The sequence below is a fragment of the Falco naumanni genome, chromosome W (genome assembly GCF_017639655.2).
Source record: "Falco naumanni isolate bFalNau1 chromosome W, bFalNau1.pat, whole genome shotgun sequence".
Classification (NCBI taxonomy): domain Eukaryota; kingdom Metazoa; phylum Chordata; class Aves; order Falconiformes; family Falconidae; genus Falco; species Falco naumanni.
In genome coordinates, this window is record NC_054079.1 from 12109130 (window position 1) to 12126590 (window position 17461).

Consider the following 17461-nt stretch of genomic DNA (forward strand, 5'->3'; position numbering starts at 1 on the left):
TTGTTTACCCTGGAGAGGAGGAGGTTCAGGGGGGAACTTATTGATCTCTGCAACTACCTGAAAGAAGGTTGTAGCGAGGTGGGTGTCCATCTCTTCTCCCAGATAGCTAGCGACAGGACAAGAGGAAATGGCCTCATGTTATGCCAGGGGAGGTTTAGACTGGATATTAGGAAAAAATTCTTCACTGAAAGGGTGGTCAAGCATTGGAACAAGCTTCCCAGGGAGGTGGTGGAATCACCATCCCTGGAGGTGTGTAAAAAACACGTAGATGCAGTGCTTACGTACATGGTTTAGTGATGGACTTGGCAGTCCTGGGTTAACGATTGGACTTGATGATCTCAAAGGTCTTTTCCAACCTAAATGATTCTATGATTCTAGACAGCATGATTAACATTCTCTAAAGGTCAGAACACCCAGAGCACCCAGTGCAGAAGGTAGCTTGAAATACACATGCATCTTCCATATGTTATCTTCCCATCTTCCTGTGCATGAAACTACTTCTATACATTGAGGCAGTATGAGCTGGAATGTGTGGAATAGTGGTCCTTATTATTGTGCATTGTCAGTTGGATGCTCTCCAGATATTGCCTCAAAGAAGCAGTATCTTCTCTGAAGAAGGCTGAGGGCTCTAGATGCTAACCCTGAATATGATGGCTGAAACCAAGAAGGACTTTTCTTCCTATGATTCTTCTCTTTCACAATCTCTTTTGGTCTTTTAATGCAGAAATTACTGTCATGACTCACATCATTGAAAGCACAAATTTAAGATTCAAAATTAGACTAGAACTAGGACAGTTTCAATTACTACATGGTCAGATCTGGGGTTTTTATTTATACATACATGTGGAATCAGGGTACCTAATCATGAGCAACTTTTTCTAAAAAGAGAAAAAGAAGAAGCAAATATCTGATATAGAAAACCACAACAGATTTCTCATCATAAGAATGGAGCTAACACTTAAATCTTCTCATTTTCCTGTAAACAGAGATTGTCTAAAGAATCAGCAACTATTTGTCTGATGCTGTGAACTGTGATTCTACTCATTCTGCTAAGTAGGAGATGAAGTCAGCAAATGAATGGATGGAAGAAGTGAAGGATTCAGGCTTCAGCCATTCTTTGCAGACCCCATGAATCAAATATTGGACCAGTACACATACATGTGTAGTGGCTTAACCCCAGCCGGTAACCAAGCAGCACGCAGCTGCTTGCTCACTCCCCCCGATCCGGAGGGGTGGGGAGGAGAATCGGAAAGGAATGTAAAAATCAAGGGTTGAGATAAGAACAATTTAATAATTTAAAAAGAATTTAAAAATGTGGAGTGGCTGGAAGACAACGGACATATTATGAGGAATCCAGACCAAGTAACTTTGTTGTAATAGCAGGCCGAGCAGGCCGCATCTGTAAAAAGCTGCAGCTGTTGTGAAGGACATATACAAGGCCAAGAGAGACAAAGAAACTGTGTACTGGCAGAGAGATAAGAGAGTTGGACTATTAAGAAACTGTATGTGGGAAAGAGATAAAGGAGTTGGACTGAAAAATAAGAAAATAGAATGTCGAAACAGAATGTAGGTGAGGAGCATGGATACCACGCTGTGACCAATCATAGAGTGCAGGAGAGTGTATGGACAAGCAGCATTAGCCTATTAGCAATCTAGAAGCGATGCGTGTGCTTTGTGCTAGTGTATACATTGCTGTGTATCCCTTAATAAAGTGGTACTAACTTGATCACATTGGTCGTATAAGTTGTGTCTGAGCCTTCTGCGTCAACAAAAAAAGGTAAGAACAACAACAATAACAATAATAACAATAATAACGACAACAGTTATAATGAAAAGGTGGGGAAAAGGATAAAATCCAAAGAAAAAGAGAGAAAGGAAAACAAGTGATGCACAGTACAACTGCTCACCACCCACTGAACAATGCCTAGCCTGTCCCCAAGCAACGATCACCCCCAGCTAACCCTCCAAGTTTATATACCAAGCATATACCTCTTTGAACAGTTTGGGTCAGCTGAACTGGCTGTGTCCCTTCCCAGTCTCTTGTGCCTCTCCAGCTGGAGCTGGTTTCAGCTGGGATAGAGTTAATTTTCTTCGTAGTAGCTAGAACAGTGCTGTGTTTTGGCTCTGATGTGAGAACAATGTTGATAACTGCAATGATGTTTTTAGTTGTTGCTGGGTGATGTTTATACTAAGTCAAGGACTTTTCGGTTTCTTGGGCCCTGCCAGCGAGAGGGCTGGAGGGGCACAGGAAATTGGGAGGGGACACAGCCAGGACAGGTGACTCAAACCAGCCAAAGAGGTATTCCATACCATATGACGTCATGCTGAGTATATAAACTGAGGGAAGAAGAAGGAAGGGAGGGACATCCAATATTATGGTGTTTGTCTTCCCGAGTAACCGTTACGCGTGATGGAGCCCTGCTTTCCTGGGGATGGCTGAACACCTGTCTGCCCATGGGAAGTAGTGAATGAATTCCTTGCTTTGCTTTGCTTTGCTTGGGTGCGCAGCTTTTGCTTTACCTATTAAATTGTTCTTATCTCAACCCTTGAGTTTTACATTCCTTTCCAATTCTCCTCCCTATCCCTCTGGGTGAGGGGTAGTGAGCGAGCAGCTGCATGGTGCTTGGTTGTTGGCTGGGGTTAAACCATGACAAAAGTACATGGTTGGAAGAAGCAGCTGAACTTTTGAGGAGACAAGTTTGTCTGCCAGTGTGAAACCAGAAGCAAAGAATGAGCTTAGTGTAGGTTTTACACAAGCTATGAGTGGCATCTAAGTAGGTGCTCAAAGATGCACTGAGAGTTGATGAATTAAGATGAAGGCTATTGTTATATTTGTTTTGTTGTTGTGCAATATAAGCAAGATGAAAATAACTACTGAAGCTTCCACCAGCCATGTCACAATCCATTTCTTATCTTAATCTTAATTTTTTTGCTCCCAGGTTGTCTCTTGGATCCCACTGAATTTGTGAGTTCTTGATAAAGAAGCTGTGTATGAATACTGCAGCTACTGAAATAACCAGTCACCCTTCTTGGTCTATCAGAACCAAGCATCATAAAAGGTGACCTTCCTTTTGACAATATTTCATAGTGGGGAGGTAAATTCCTTCCTGGGCTAATCAAGAAATAAAAAGGAAAACACGTTAGGAAGGTGCACTGTGAATTGTACTAGTGACTAGTGACCGTTTTTTATCTGTTCTCTCATGTCCCAGGGAGCTTCTGAAATAGTCATTCGTGCTGTAGCTAAGTATGGGATCTCCAACTTGCTCCTGTTGATCGTTCCTTACATTAACTATCTCTCCCCTTTATGTCATTGCATACATGATACTTCATTATGGGTAGGTTGGGGCAAACCAATAGATACAGAAAGACTTGAAGCTTCTCTTGTGGGACAGTCCAGAAGACAGAAATAGTGATGAACAGTTTTAGGCCATGATTTTCAAGCCAATACTTTTTACTTTGTATGGAGACCACTGCGTGAAAACCAGCTAAAGAAACTAAAAAAGTGAAATCAAAAGGTAAAAAACCCCTCCTCATATGCAGTGAGTCATTTAGGAAAGAAATAGAAAAGGGAAAATCTCTTAATGTTTAGACCAGGAGGCTGTGAACTGGCACTGAAATATGCTGGGTACCAAGATGTCCTGCTTTTGTCTGGGATAGATCACTGCTCGAGGACTTGCTGAGGCTTGGTCAGCAGGTGGTGAGCAATTGTATTGTGCATCACTTGGATTTTTTCCCTTGTGTTTTATTCCTCTCTCTCTCCCTCTCCTCTTCATTACAATTATTATTGTTATTATTATTTACTTTATTTCAATTATTAAACTGTTCTTATCTCAACCGACATGTTTTACTTGTTTCCAATTCTCTTCCCCATCCAATCAGGGTTGGGGGAGGGGGAAGTGAGCAAGCAGCTGCATGATACTTAGTTGCTGGCTGGGTTAAACCATGACACAAGAGGAGAAAGGAAGGAGTTATAAAAGTACATTTTATGCTAGAAGATAATGTACTGTTCCAGATCCATCCACCTGTTACATCTGTGGTTCTTTCAGCATCCATATAGGACCTCTGTGTATCTAGCTACCCACAGGGGATAGGGAGATGATCAACTGGCTTCTTTTCTCATCAACATCAATGGGAACGACATACCTTCATATTCTAGTGTAGCTGCTAATAAATTACTCTGGGTCTGCCAGCAGAGCGTTCACCATTAATGCTCTTCAAAAAAGTATCCTGAATCCTAGAGATCCCTGTGAAGAGCCTTCTGCAGTCCCTCAGGAGAGTTACATTCACTTTGTGAGATTTGATTCATATCATAGATTGCCTAAGGCCTGATCTAATTCTGACTTCTGGGGCCCCTGCCCGATGACCTGTCTGTACTCTTGATCCATCCTTGGGTGGGACATGGGAAAAAATATGCTTGTGTTTTAATGAATCAAATAAGGGGAGTAGGAATATTGCTGAAAAAACATATTTATGAAAATCCCGGTAATTAGAAAAACTGAAAACCTGGTGTCCTGGTTTCAGCTGGGATGGAGTTAATTTTCTTCTTAGTAGCTAGTACAGTGCTGTGTTTTGGCTCTGATGTGAGAACAATGTTGTTAACTGCAATGATGTTTTTAGTTGTTGCTGGGTGATGTTTATACTAAGTCAAGGACTTTTCGGTTTCTTGGGCCCTGCCAGCAAGAGGGCTGGAGGGGCACAGGAAATTGGGAGGGGACACAGACAGGACAGGTGACTCGAACCAGCCAAAGCGGTATTCCATACCATATGATGTCATGCTGAGTATATAAACTGGGGGAAGAAGAAGGAAGGGGGGGACATCTGGCATTATGGCATTTGTCTTCCTGAGTAACCGTTACGCATGATGGAGCCCTGCTTTCCTGGGGATGGCCGAACATCTGCTGCCCATGGGAAATAGTGAATTAATTCCTTGTTTTGCTTTGCTTGCATGCGTGGCTTTTGCTTTACCCTTTTTTCCCCACCTTTCCATTTTGTTATTATTATTGTTGTTATTGTTATTATTGTTGTTCTTACCTCTTTATTCTGTTTAAATTATCAAATTGTTCTTATTTCAACCCCTGACTTTTACATTCCTTTCCAATTCTTCTCCCCATCTTTCTGGGTGAGGAGGAGTGAGCAAGTGGCTGCATGGTGCTTAGCTGTCAGCCAGGGTTAAACCATGACACCTGGTTATTGATAATTTAGACAGGAATCTTAGTTTTAAGGGGTGGCATAAAAATATGAGTCACCCCAAAAATGTGGTTCTTGCAGACTCCTAAAATCAAGAAGAAAAAGTCTTTCCTCATAAATATTTTAAAAAGACCGATAGCACAATAATCCTTTTGGAGCCTGTTCAGCCATGTCAGATGACTGAGCAGGGTAAATTCTGGAAACCCTTCCAAAGAAAGATTTTAAAGGATAATTAGGGATCTATCTTTAGAACAATCATATAATTTAACTTTTAATTGTTCAGAACACAATCAGATTTGTAGGTCATGTTGCCAGAAAGGGAGAAATCTGTTGCCTGTAAAGTAGCCAAAGACAGGAGCTGCTCATAGATGTTAGATGCACCTACTCCCTTTTATAACAATAAACATGACTGGCTAAATATCAAGGGGACTGAAGCTCAGTTGGTGAAAGGGGCACAGTTCCACTCTCCCCAGCTTTTCTATGGGTTACATCACTGAGGATCTCTTTAGAGATGTGCCCTGCCTTGCAAGGAAGACCAACAGCATCCTGAGCTCTCTTAACAAGAGCACAGCCAGTCAATTAGGGAAGTGATTAGCCTTCTCTACTCAGCACTTGTTAGACCACACCTGGACATCTCATTTTGGGCACCCTCTCCCACAATATAGGAAAGACAGTGACAAATTGGAGTGAGTTCAGCATATGGCCATCAAGGTGGACAAGGTCTAGAGCACTTGCCCTGTGAGAGCAAGAAGACAGAGATAGTCTCTTCACAGCAGTGCATGGTAGGAGAATGAGAGACAAGGGGCATAAATTGAAACAAAAGAGGTCCAGACTAGATATAAGGAAAAGTTTTTCATCTTGAAAGCAAGCAAACATTGGAGCAGGTTGCCCAAATTCAAACCATTTGTTCAGTGGTTTTCACTGTTTTTAATAATTTGCAGACATATTTGGCAGGCATATTGCAGGCAACGTATCAGACTCATTATTGCAAGAGTTGGAATGTAGACAGTAAATAAAGCTGTAGAAAGTAAATAAAGGATGATTTTGTAGTTGTACAGCCAAATGTGTCCTTGGAGAACTGCCATTGATCCCTATTTCTGTCATGACATCCCAGTTATGCTGAGTAAATCATATATCACAAAATCGCTTAATAAGATCTCCTAGGCTACTTTTTACAATTAAATAAAACAGGCCAGGCTCTGAGTGCAAATGGTACGTCATGGTTTGTATTTATATGAATAAACTCTTACCCTTCCAAAAGGGTGGCCTTGTCTATACTGCTGTCTAGGGACAGTGCCTGGTCCTTTTCACTGCTGAGCCATGTCCAAGCAACATCCAGCTGTGAATTAATTGTCATGGCCCAAATAGAGCCAATGGCATACAAACATTAAAAGATGTGTAAAGTTACTGCACTGTGTTTGGGCTGATATGTGTATTCCTCTCTAGTTTGCCAGTGAAGATGAAGCTGTGTATTCCTCTTTTCTTGGTGCTCTGTGCATGACCTGAGATTTCACTGGCAGAAAGGCTGCTGCCTGTACCTGCATCTGAACCAAACATAAACATAGCATGCCCTGCATTGTGCTAAATACTTTGAGAAAACAAGCAAACAGATTCATGGTATCTCAGATTACACATCCAAGATTAATAAATATTTTTTAATATCTTTCTATGTCTCATTATCCCCTTGCTGAAATGAGGACACTATAACAACTGTGAAAATGCTGTTACTTAGCTCTGTGAACCTCTCAAATTCTCTTCTGGGAAGGGTCTTAGGAAACAGATGAGGAAATAATAATAAATTTATATTCAGAGCAGGGTTTGAATATAAATTCTGTGCAGGAAGGAAAGCCTGAGGCCAAGCACAGAGCTGTGAGGATCTGTTGAACAGCTATTCAGTAACTTGGCAGCTAACACACTTCAACATGCTGAAGAGCAGTCCTGTTCAGTGAATGAGACAAGATAAACTAATAGAAAGAATTTGAAGATAGATGTATGGGGGTATGGATGGTTGGGTGGACTGATAGTGAGACTTGTCCATTCTACAGTTGGAATTCACTTTGCATGAGAGAGATCTTGGGAAAACAAAAATAAAAACAGATGTAACAGGAAGCCAAAATGCTGTGGTGGGTCTACAATTTCACAAGAGCATGATATGGTAAGTCCTTACTCTGAAGATCAATCACCTTGAGTTCAGAAATGGGCCTGCCTGATGGAGGGAGTCACTATTTCTGACTTCTGAACAGAAACTTCTGGGCTGAATGAAAGTAGCACTAAATATCCTCCTCTGATATTTCTACACATGGGGGTGTTCACATCTGAAACTATAATATCCTTAGATCACATGTAGGACCAGCCATATAGGATTAAGGTTCATCTACTCTATCCAACGTCAAAAGGGTTTTAGAGGAGGTGGTGGTAGATAGCACACTGTGCAGGCACACAAGAGCCTGGTCAGGTTCTTTTCCTATGTCCCAATGCTGATGGATTGATTTGAAGCCCCAAGCATTAAGTTTTCATCATTTTTCATATTTTTCCTCTTTTCTTTCTTCTGGTGTTAACTCTTAACATTGGTCATTTATATTTGTCACGTAGATGGCCATTCCCCCTTTGTATGTCATTAAAAGACTTTGCAATTATTAGTTCATTCATCTAATTACATCATGAGTAAAAATATTTAAAATGATTGTGTAAGTGTGCATGTGACTAGGTATGTACAAATATATCATAACTTTTAAAAGGATTCTGGTTGGACTATGTCTATCACTTGTGTGGAGAGATGGATAGAATAGTGATAGACACATAGACAGATAATAAAGATAGCTTCTGCTAACACATTCTTGTCTAATAAATTGTTAAGCTACAAAAGAAACCAGAAGTCCCTGTGTACAATGTATAGATTTTTCTTTAACAAAAGTTATTGGGAAAAGACAGAGCTGTCCCTTTAACTGAAGAACTGCAAACAGCTGTTCCTTATGCATACATGCTTGCTTGGTCTGAAAGTTTTGGTAAGTCAGTGCATAAGTGACAGATATATATCTCCATTAAGCATTCAGCATTACAATAAAAGAAAAAATCTTTCAGTGCGCCTTTGAGAGTGCATCAGAAATTAATCTAAACATCAAATTAGTTATAGATTGTAAATGAATAGTGACTCACAGCCCTAATACTTCTCCCACTCCTCTTCTTGCCCCTGAAATCTCCCCAAACAACTGCAATGGCTGGAGGTGCTGTGCACTGAGTTTCATGAACAGCTCCTTCTCTTTCTTACTCATACAACTCTTTCCTTATCAGCTGGAGAAGAGTCCCATCCTTACTCTGCAGACCTGAAGTCTCAGAGCCTGGATGCTTTGGACTAAAAATTGGAGTAGCTAGTTAACTTTTTTGCCTCCTTCCCCTATCCTCTGGGAGCCCTAAGCACCCCTCTAATGGTGTCCTCCTCCCCTTGACTTACTTTCCCACTAAGCTGGACACCTCATGAATCTCTCTGCTGTCTGTGCCAGGTCCTTCAGAGTGGAGAGGACCACAACAAACTAGTGCTGGTCTGAACTGAACTATCTCAGGGGTCAGGCATGCTTAATGCATCTGGAAAATTGTCCACATATTGTCTCAACTGAGGCACTCAAATTAGTGGCTTCTTCCATTACACTTTGAGCTTTGGTCCATAGCCTGTAGCTATATGGGAATGACAACCTGATATTGTCCAGGGACCTGAAACAAAATGTATTGCCACTAGATCATGCAAAGTACAGGACATAGCCTAATTCGATGGGCTACAGGGAGAAAGGCTTGGGTAGTGACTTTTCTTAGGAAACTTGAAATCACGTTAAAAGTAAAAAGAAAAAAATATTAAATTTAATCATAGTACTGATAACAGCAACAGAGCTCAACCTCTCTTCTAAGTGCTTTCTAGTAATTCCTTTTTCCGGTGATAATCTTATTTAGAAAGGATTAAGGGAAAAAACTCCAAAAATCTTTGAATTGATAAATAACTCTCCTCATCCATGGATCCTAAAGCCCTGCACAAAGGAGTCTGTCTGCTACGAGAGAGGTAAATCAAGTCACAGACATGTTGACCCACAATTGCCCAGATGGGGCAGGAACATGGAACTGGAATTTCTTACCCTTACACCACCTTACTCCTGGACTTGCTCATTTATTTGGATGAACTTAAGGAGATCTGTGGTTTGATTTTTTTGGTTTGTTTTTTTTGTTGTTGTTGTTTTTATTATTATTATTAAATGAGAAACTGCCAGCTTTGGCAGGGTGTGCTGGAGACACATGAGCAGGTGCTGAGCAATATTTTTCTGATATACGTCAGGGTCTGTCACTCCACTTCTATGTCTTATGAAGTGCTGCCAATGCACTTTAGACCTGATCTGCAGTGCCCCTGATCCCAGGGCCCTGCATAGCTTTGCCAATGTCCTAGTGTCTTGATGTTTCTGTTTCAGCCTCAAAGTTGAAACTATGTATACTGTCACAACCTGCGTGCTGCCTTGCATCTCCTGCCCCACATTTCTGCCAACACACTGTGGTCTTGAACTGCCACAGTGTGTTTTTAATACCATGATACAAGGTCTACCCAACCCTCAGCCCTTCTCCTGAGCTTCACCCCTCTCCTGTGTCCAGTCCTCATTCCTCACTGCTTTTCTCACATTTAAGCTGTCTCCTTTGGCTCCCCTGTTTCTTTTCATAAGCTAGGAGCCAGAAGAAGTTTAGTAGGGAATAGGAAGATTTAATAGTGAAGATAATAAATTATTATGACATTCAAGTGCTGTTATCTTCTCTCTTTTGGCATCTTCAGTGAAGACTAGATGTTTTTCCAAGAGAGGTGGCCCACTAGCAACTTTGACTGGACTCCCTGTAGGAATCTGGAATGAAACTCGATGTCCATGTTGTACCAAGTCAAATATGGCCTTTATGCCATATAATCCTAGGGTCCTAAGAAGCCCTCACAGTTTGTAGTCAAAGCTAGAATGTTCCTTGCTACATTTATGTGGGATATTTCAAAAAAGGGGTGGGACATCCCTACTGCCAGTGTGAAAGTCCATCTGGAATGCATAGAAAAGGAGAAAAACATCCAGCAGTTCTGATTGCTCACACCTGATTTTTCAGACCATATCAAGCTGAGTGGAGGGAAACCACCATGTCTCTGTGGGCATGAGAGAGGTTCTTCACAGCATCTGGAATTCATTGTCAGAAGCTGCCACACCAGCAGGTGAGAACAGGCACATGCCAAGGAGACACATGGGGGACAGGGAGGGTTATGGAGCACAACTGTCCTGACAGTGTCCACTGCTCAATGGTGTGCAAAGAGCCAGCAGATCCAGGTGGTCACTACTCTCAGAAAGAGGTGACAGGAGGAATTAATTTCCAAGTGTATCACTAAAGCAATTCCTCCAGCTTTAATTTATCTACATTTTATTTGACGCCATGGAGTAATCATTTGGCCTCTGCTGCTCTATCCAGGTCCTCATTTTTCTAATTTCTGTCAATGCCTTTCTAATTAATATCTGCCAAACCTAGCCTTTTCTCTCTCTTCTCTGCTAAAACACTTTCCTAGAACATAATTGTAACTGTATTTCACTAAAGTCTTCAAATGCTTTCTTAAAATAGATATATTTTTGAGCACTTTCACATTATATACACGAGACTGGTGTTTACTATAGCTTGCATGCCTTGTTGCTCCTTGTTAGGCAAGAGGCAGCAGCTTCTGAATTAGGGAAGTCATGGCCACAGCATGGTTTCTTCAGCATGTGCAGGTGCTAATGGTTCTCTGCAGGGTCTTGGACTCCAGAAACTAGGAGAAAGGCTTTGTTCCTAAGATTTCCATGGCTACCCATACACTATCCTGCCAGTAGTGGCCAAAGGAGATAACTGTGTGCTGGAAATGCAGGGCAGAATTCAGAGCCAAATGGGAAGGAATACAAGTCCTATTTTGAGATGTTGCTCTACTGACTCACTCACTTTGGGCCAGCTGCTTACAGGTAGTTCAACAGTAAGACAAGAGCAGCAAATGAAGTATTTTCTGTTCCCATGAAAAAAAAAAGCCATGGTGACATTTTTCTCCATACAATTTCTTTAAGTTTGTCTAAAGCAGGACTTCGTGACAATTTCTCAACAACTTGTGGCTAGACTGTTACAGCAATTTACTTGTGATCAACATAGCAGATATATATTTTAAAAGGTCATATAATAGTGGAATATCTTTTTGGGGCCAGACAGAATTGTCTCCCTAGGCTTCCAGTTGGAGAGCTCTAGATGAGTTAAAAAAAAAGTGAAAAAGAATGCAAATGCTATGTTTTTACATGTTTTAGGAAATTTTTAAGCAGTGTCCTGGTTTCAGCTGGGATAGAGTTATTTTTTTTTCCTAGTAGCTGGTACAGTGCCTTTTTTTTGCATTTTGTATGAGAATAATGTTGATAACACACTGATGTTTTAGTTGTTACTAAGTAGTGCTTACTCTAAGTCAGGGATCCTAAAACTTTTTAAACAGGGGGCCGGCATGTGGATGAAGTGGCAGGCAGTCATCTGCAGCTGCTTGGTTCCCCCCCCAACCCTCAGCGGGGGGGGGGGGGGGGGGGGGGGGGGGTCGGGAGGGTTCTGTAAATACCGTGGACTGGATTGAGGACCCTGGAGGGCTGTATCCGGCCTGCGGGCCGTAGTTTGAGGACCCCTGCTCTAAGTCAAGGACTTTTCAGTTTCCCATGCTCTGCCAGTGAGCTGCTTGTGTTTGTGCCCAGCACAAGAAGCTGGGAAGAAGCAGAGCCAAGAGCTGACCCAAACTAGCCAAAAGGTTATTCCATACCATAGAATATCATGCTCAGTATATAAACTGGGGCAAATTGGCCTGGAGGGGCCAATTGCTGCTTGGGGACTGGCTGGGGATTGGTCAGCGTGTGGTGAGCAATTGTATTGTGCATCACTTGTTTTCCTTGGGGTTTATTCCTCTCTCTCTTTCCTTGTCATTACAATTATTATTATTATTTACTTTATTTCGATTATTAAATTGTTCATATCTCAACCCATGATTTTTACCTGTTTCTGATTCTCCTCCCCATCTCATCCGTGGGGGGAGGAGTGAGTGAGCAACAGTGTGGTACTTAGTTGCCAGTTGGGGTTAAACTATGACAATCAGCAAAGGAAAGAGTTTTCTTATTTTCAAAGTCAACAAAATCCCTTCTTTTGATTTAGAAAAAAAGTAATTATTTTTTTAATTGGCTTTCTGAACAAAAAGATTGATAATCAGTGGCACCTTCAGTTGGACTTACCAAAATAAATGAAAGGCCTGATTTTCTGTAATGCCCTCTAGATTTTTACATTGCTTTAAAGCTGAAGGTCAGCAGGATGGGAGATTTTGAAGAGAAACATGACATGCTTGTGATAATTAGCTACCTGTACTTCTGCTATTTCTATCCTTCTGGAGGTGGTGCACATGGCAGTATAGTTAATGCATTTGTCTGAGACCAACAGTCACGGCAGGCACTCAGCTCTATGGGAAAGTAAGTTAAAGCCAGAGAAAACTGGGGCTTGACACCTGGGACCCAAAACTAAATGGACTTGGATATTTGTGTCAGAAGCTAATATAAGGTGACTAAGACCACTAGCAATGTCTAATTCCTGCTTTTGTTTGCCTATGCACTTGAGTCTACACATCCAAAGGGCACCATTCTGCTTTCAGGCTGGAATATCCCACCATTAGTTTTGGAGGTTACTTTATCAATCAAGCTGATGTTTAGCTTGTCCCAGTAAGACTCATAGTTAAGAAAAATTGCTGCTAAGATCCCTCAATCCCTACTCAGCTATCAGCCATGACCTCACAGTACCTTGGAAGCAGCAATAAAGCCAGCTCCACAACCCTGTCCCACAAGCTAGGTATGTGTTGCTATTCTCATTAAGTCTTGTAGCCAGAAAGCCTTTGTGCTAAGAGGAAATTATGTGAATACCTGTTCAGAAGATACTTGCTCTTACTGGACTTGGCTCTCACCTCACTTCTCCATTTACCTTTGGTCTTCCCCCTTGTCGATACATGGAGAACCAGGCTCAATAGTCCCCTAAATATTTTATAGGAATAGCAATTTCATTGCCAAAGGTCTATTTCTAATCCATGGATATCCTTGGAGCAGTAATTTTTGATATGTCACCTAGAGCTGTGCTGGTCTGCTCATCTTGCTATGAGGTTAAAGCTCTTAAAAGCAGGTGGGCTCTGGAGAAAACGGAGCTAATTCATAATTTCTCATTTGAATTTCCCAACTGTCTCTTCACACCAAACTCTTTTGTCCTTCATTCCTCTGGTACTTGATACTGCAACAACACAATGACTACTGGCAAAGGGGAATGCTGTGTCCCCTCACATCAGAGGACAGGACTCCTTCAATCAAAGGGGAAAATAGCCTGTTTAGACTCTCTGTGGATGTGCAGGAGGAACTGCACATAGAGAAGAGGCATGAAACTCTTGGAAGTACTGTCTGATATGCACCATAGCTAGTAAGGGATGAGGTAGGCTCTCCAGGAGGGGAAAAGGGGAAGGCAGCATGTGAAGGGAAGCATAGTGTGGAGCCTGAGTGTGGCTTTAAAATCAAATGAAAAATCCAATGTCTTAACTCTGGAAGTTTGCCTGAGGGACAGACTCCAGATCAGCTGCAAGTAACAGGAAAATAAAGACAATAGCTTGTCCTGTTGCACTTTTCAGGGGAAGGTCTGCAAAGAGCGCAGAATGGGGAGAACCACAAACTGCACACCCCAGTGCTGGGTACATGGATGGGGGAGATCCCCTGTCTTCCAAGTGGGAACGGAGCAAATGTGGCAGGGTACCCATACACTACCAGACGTGATCCTTCACAGCAACCCCTTTGCAGTGGAATCCCAATGATACACCATGCACACATAGCCACATGGCTGTTGGCTGGCTGAGCCCTCCCTTTGTGGGTGTAGCACAGGGTGTCCCTATCTGGTGGCTCACAGGGAACCTAGGCTATGTTCTATCTATGCTCCCACTGGTGGGGTTGAGCTAGCAGTGAGGCCAGAGCTGTGTGAGCATAGTGCAGCTTTCAAACTCAGACTCTCAGCATGGCCTGTAGAATGAGGCACAGGGTTAGCTTGGGGTACCTATCTGCTGTAGCACTGATTCAGATTCAGTGGGCTCAGAGCATAGTTGCCTGCAGTCCACTAAGCAGCCATCCTCGCAGAAGAGCAGGCATCCAGCCAATGTTGTTCAGCCCTTGTCCCCTTGAAGTATATTGCATCACAGCTGCTGGAAAGCTGCCCCCCACAACTCTGTCTTCCCTGCAGCCCCACAACATCAACATGTGTAGAGGGATTTTTAAAGGACCAAGGACATAAGTTACCATTGTCTGGGTTGGACAACCTAGGCCTGTTAGTTGAAGCTGCAGAGCAGCTTTAAATTGTCCTGGGAACAAGCAGTGTGAGAAAGAAAACAAGCTATGCACAAACAAGAAGCCAGGTGCAGAGCAAGTCCTGGGAACCGCGAAATCAGCACACTCTCATCAGCACACTCTGATCAGGCGCCTGCAGCATGCTCACCAGTCAGCCACACGAACACCCATGTGGCCAGAGATTTTTATCCAATCACCTGTGTGTAAAGTCAGGTGAGCGGTTGGTTTAAGTTATAAATATGACCTCTTTGTTTAATAAAGTGAGCACGGCATGTAGCCATATTGGTGTGATTGTTGTGACTTGGCCGACTCTCCACAGGGGACCCTCTTCGTCTGGTGCCCAAACAGGGACCCATTTATTCGCTTAAATGTGGTTCGCTTAAATGCAGTTTAGCTTAAATGCTGTTCGCTTAAATGCGGAAGTCTCTGTGCATCGGACCCGAAGGGAAGTTGTCCGATTAGGGAGCTGGAGGTCAGAGGCGGGCAGAAACTGGAAGGCGAAAAGCAGAGTCCAGAGTTCGGTGTAGAGCTGCAGATCGCACCCCTGCCAGTGGTAAGACCGCGTAGCGTAAATCGCAGCAGGGCTCTCCACTGAATTCCTCTCATATTCCACAATATGGGAGTGTTGCAACCTGGTCTTCCACCTTTTATGATGATCCCTCAGAATTGGCAAATTGTTGTGATAGACTTGAAACACTATTTCTTCACGATTCCCTTACATCTTGACGACACGCAAAGATTTGCATTCACTCTGCCATCAATAAACCGTGCCGCTCCAGCCAAACGGTATGAATGGGTTGTCTTACCACAAGGAATGAAGAACTCTCCTACGATGCGTCAGACTTTTGTACATTGAGCACTTGTTCCGTTAGGGCAGCGTTGGCCTCACGTCCTAATCTATCATTATAAGGACCATATTTTATTGACCGCTGAACAAGGGATTTCAGATGATCAACTGAAATGGCTTCTTGACCACCTTCTATCAAGTGTTTTGATTGTGGCACCTGAGAAGGTTACACGTTCGGCCCCATGGAAATATCTAGGCTAGCTCATCTCGGATGCTCAGATCCAACCACAGAAGGTGACCCTTACTACACAAATAACTAATCTGAATGATGCTCAAAGGCTTTTAGGAGACCTAGAGTGGGTTCGTAATATAGTTGGCCTCAATAACGATGATTTGCAACTGTTCTGATCCTGGTTGCATGGCACCAAAGCCAACAGTCCTCGAACTTGTTCACCAGAACAGAGGGCTGCCCTAGAAGTTGTGTCCCACAAAATTCAGACTGGCTGGTGTGGTTGCCAAATGGCAAATCATCCGTTATTCTTTTCTGGTTTGTAATGTTGCCACTTCACCTTTTGCCCTTATTTTACTATGTCAAAAGAAAAAGGGGGAAAATACGGTGATCGTTTTAGAGTGGTTGTTTTTTACATTGCAACCCAGACATCGTATTTTAAGTTGTCCTGAAGCAGTAGCGGCCTCGGTGAGAAAAGGAAGAGACAGGATTGTTGAAATTGATGGGACTGAACGGGCAGATATCAGTATTCCAGTCCGTGGTGATGATTATGAGTGGCTCCTGAGACATTCAACAGCCATACAGGAAGCCTTGATGTTTTATACAGGTGTTGTACACAACAACCAGCCAAAAGGACCTCTCTGGAAGATGTTAGAACATTACCAGTGGATTGCGAGACCGTTACGCTCAAAAAGACCAGTTGAAGGGCCAACGGTGTTTACAGATGCAGGACGAAAGATGAAGAAGACTGCGTGTGTTTGGCAATCCGATAATCAGTGGCAGAAACACGTGATCACTGGTGAACCACGGGACAACCTTCAAACCTTAGAACTGAAAGCAGTGTGTTGGGCTTTGGGAAGCTGGAACAATACACCTGTAAACATAGTATCAGACTCATTGTACGTAGTTGGTGTAGTACAGCGCATTGAAGATGCCTTGTTGAGAGAGGCAAAGAATCCACATCTTGGTGAAATGTTTATACAACTGCGTAGTACTCTTCAACAGCGAAAACATGAATTATTTTTTTTTCCCCGACCGTTGCCGCCTTCTTACCAACCCATGCCTCCCGCCGTCCGCTAATGCCTCCACCCATCCCCCCATTCTTCCTCTTCGCGTTGCCTACCTCACGCCTTTGCCCGACCGTCTTGCCTTCTTACCAACCCGTGCCTCCCGCCGTCCGCTAACGCATCGACCCATCCCCCCCATTCTTCCTCGTCGCGTTGCCTACCTCACAACTTTGCCCGACCGTCGTCGCCTTCTTACCAACCCGTGCCTCCCGCCGTCCGTTAACGCCTCCACCCGTCCCCCCCATTCTTCCTCTTCGCCTTGCCTACCTCACGCCTTTGCCCGACCGTCGTCGCCTTCTTACCAACCCGTGCCTCCCGCCGCCCGCTAACACCTCGACCGATCCCCCCTTCTTCCTCTTCGCGTTGCCTACCTCACGCCTTTGCCCGACCGTCTGCGCCTTCTTACCAGCCCGTGCCTCCCGCCATCCGCTAATGCCTCGACCGATCCCCCCCCCTTCCTTCCTTTTCACGTTTCCTACCTCACTCCTTTGCCCAACTGTCATCGCCTTCTTACAAATGGCTGTTTCACGCCATCCACTAACACCTCGAACAATCACCCCCCCTTTTCTTCATCTTAGCATTTCATACCTCACACCTTTGCCCGACCATCGTCGCCTTCTTACGAATGGCTGTTGCACACCATCCTCTAACGCCCCACAGCACCACACTGCTCCCTCACCTTCCCCTGGCACAGCCATCACTACTGTCTGACCAGACCCACTCTGCATCCGTTGCTGCTGCAGGCTGCTGCCATGGCTGGCTGTGTACTCCGCCACTGTTGTCCGTTACCCTCAGTTTC

At 43.4% G+C, this 17461-nt stretch overlaps 1 protein-coding gene and 1 long non-coding RNA gene across 12 annotated transcripts in view; one reads left to right on the forward strand and one right to left on the reverse strand.

The window, feature by feature from the left end:
• LOC121080478 (CUGBP Elav-like family member 4) overlaps positions 1–17461 on the reverse strand; it is an 817088-nt gene that overhangs the window by 105053 nt on the left and 694574 nt on the right. The gene's annotated exons all lie outside the window — the stretch shown is intronic.
• LOC121080484 lies at positions 1672–15852 on the forward strand. Its single transcript, XR_005825386.1, has 3 exons — positions 1672–1748; positions 3634–3635; positions 15842–15852. It is a non-coding gene; the product is annotated as an uncharacterized LOC121080484 (long non-coding RNA).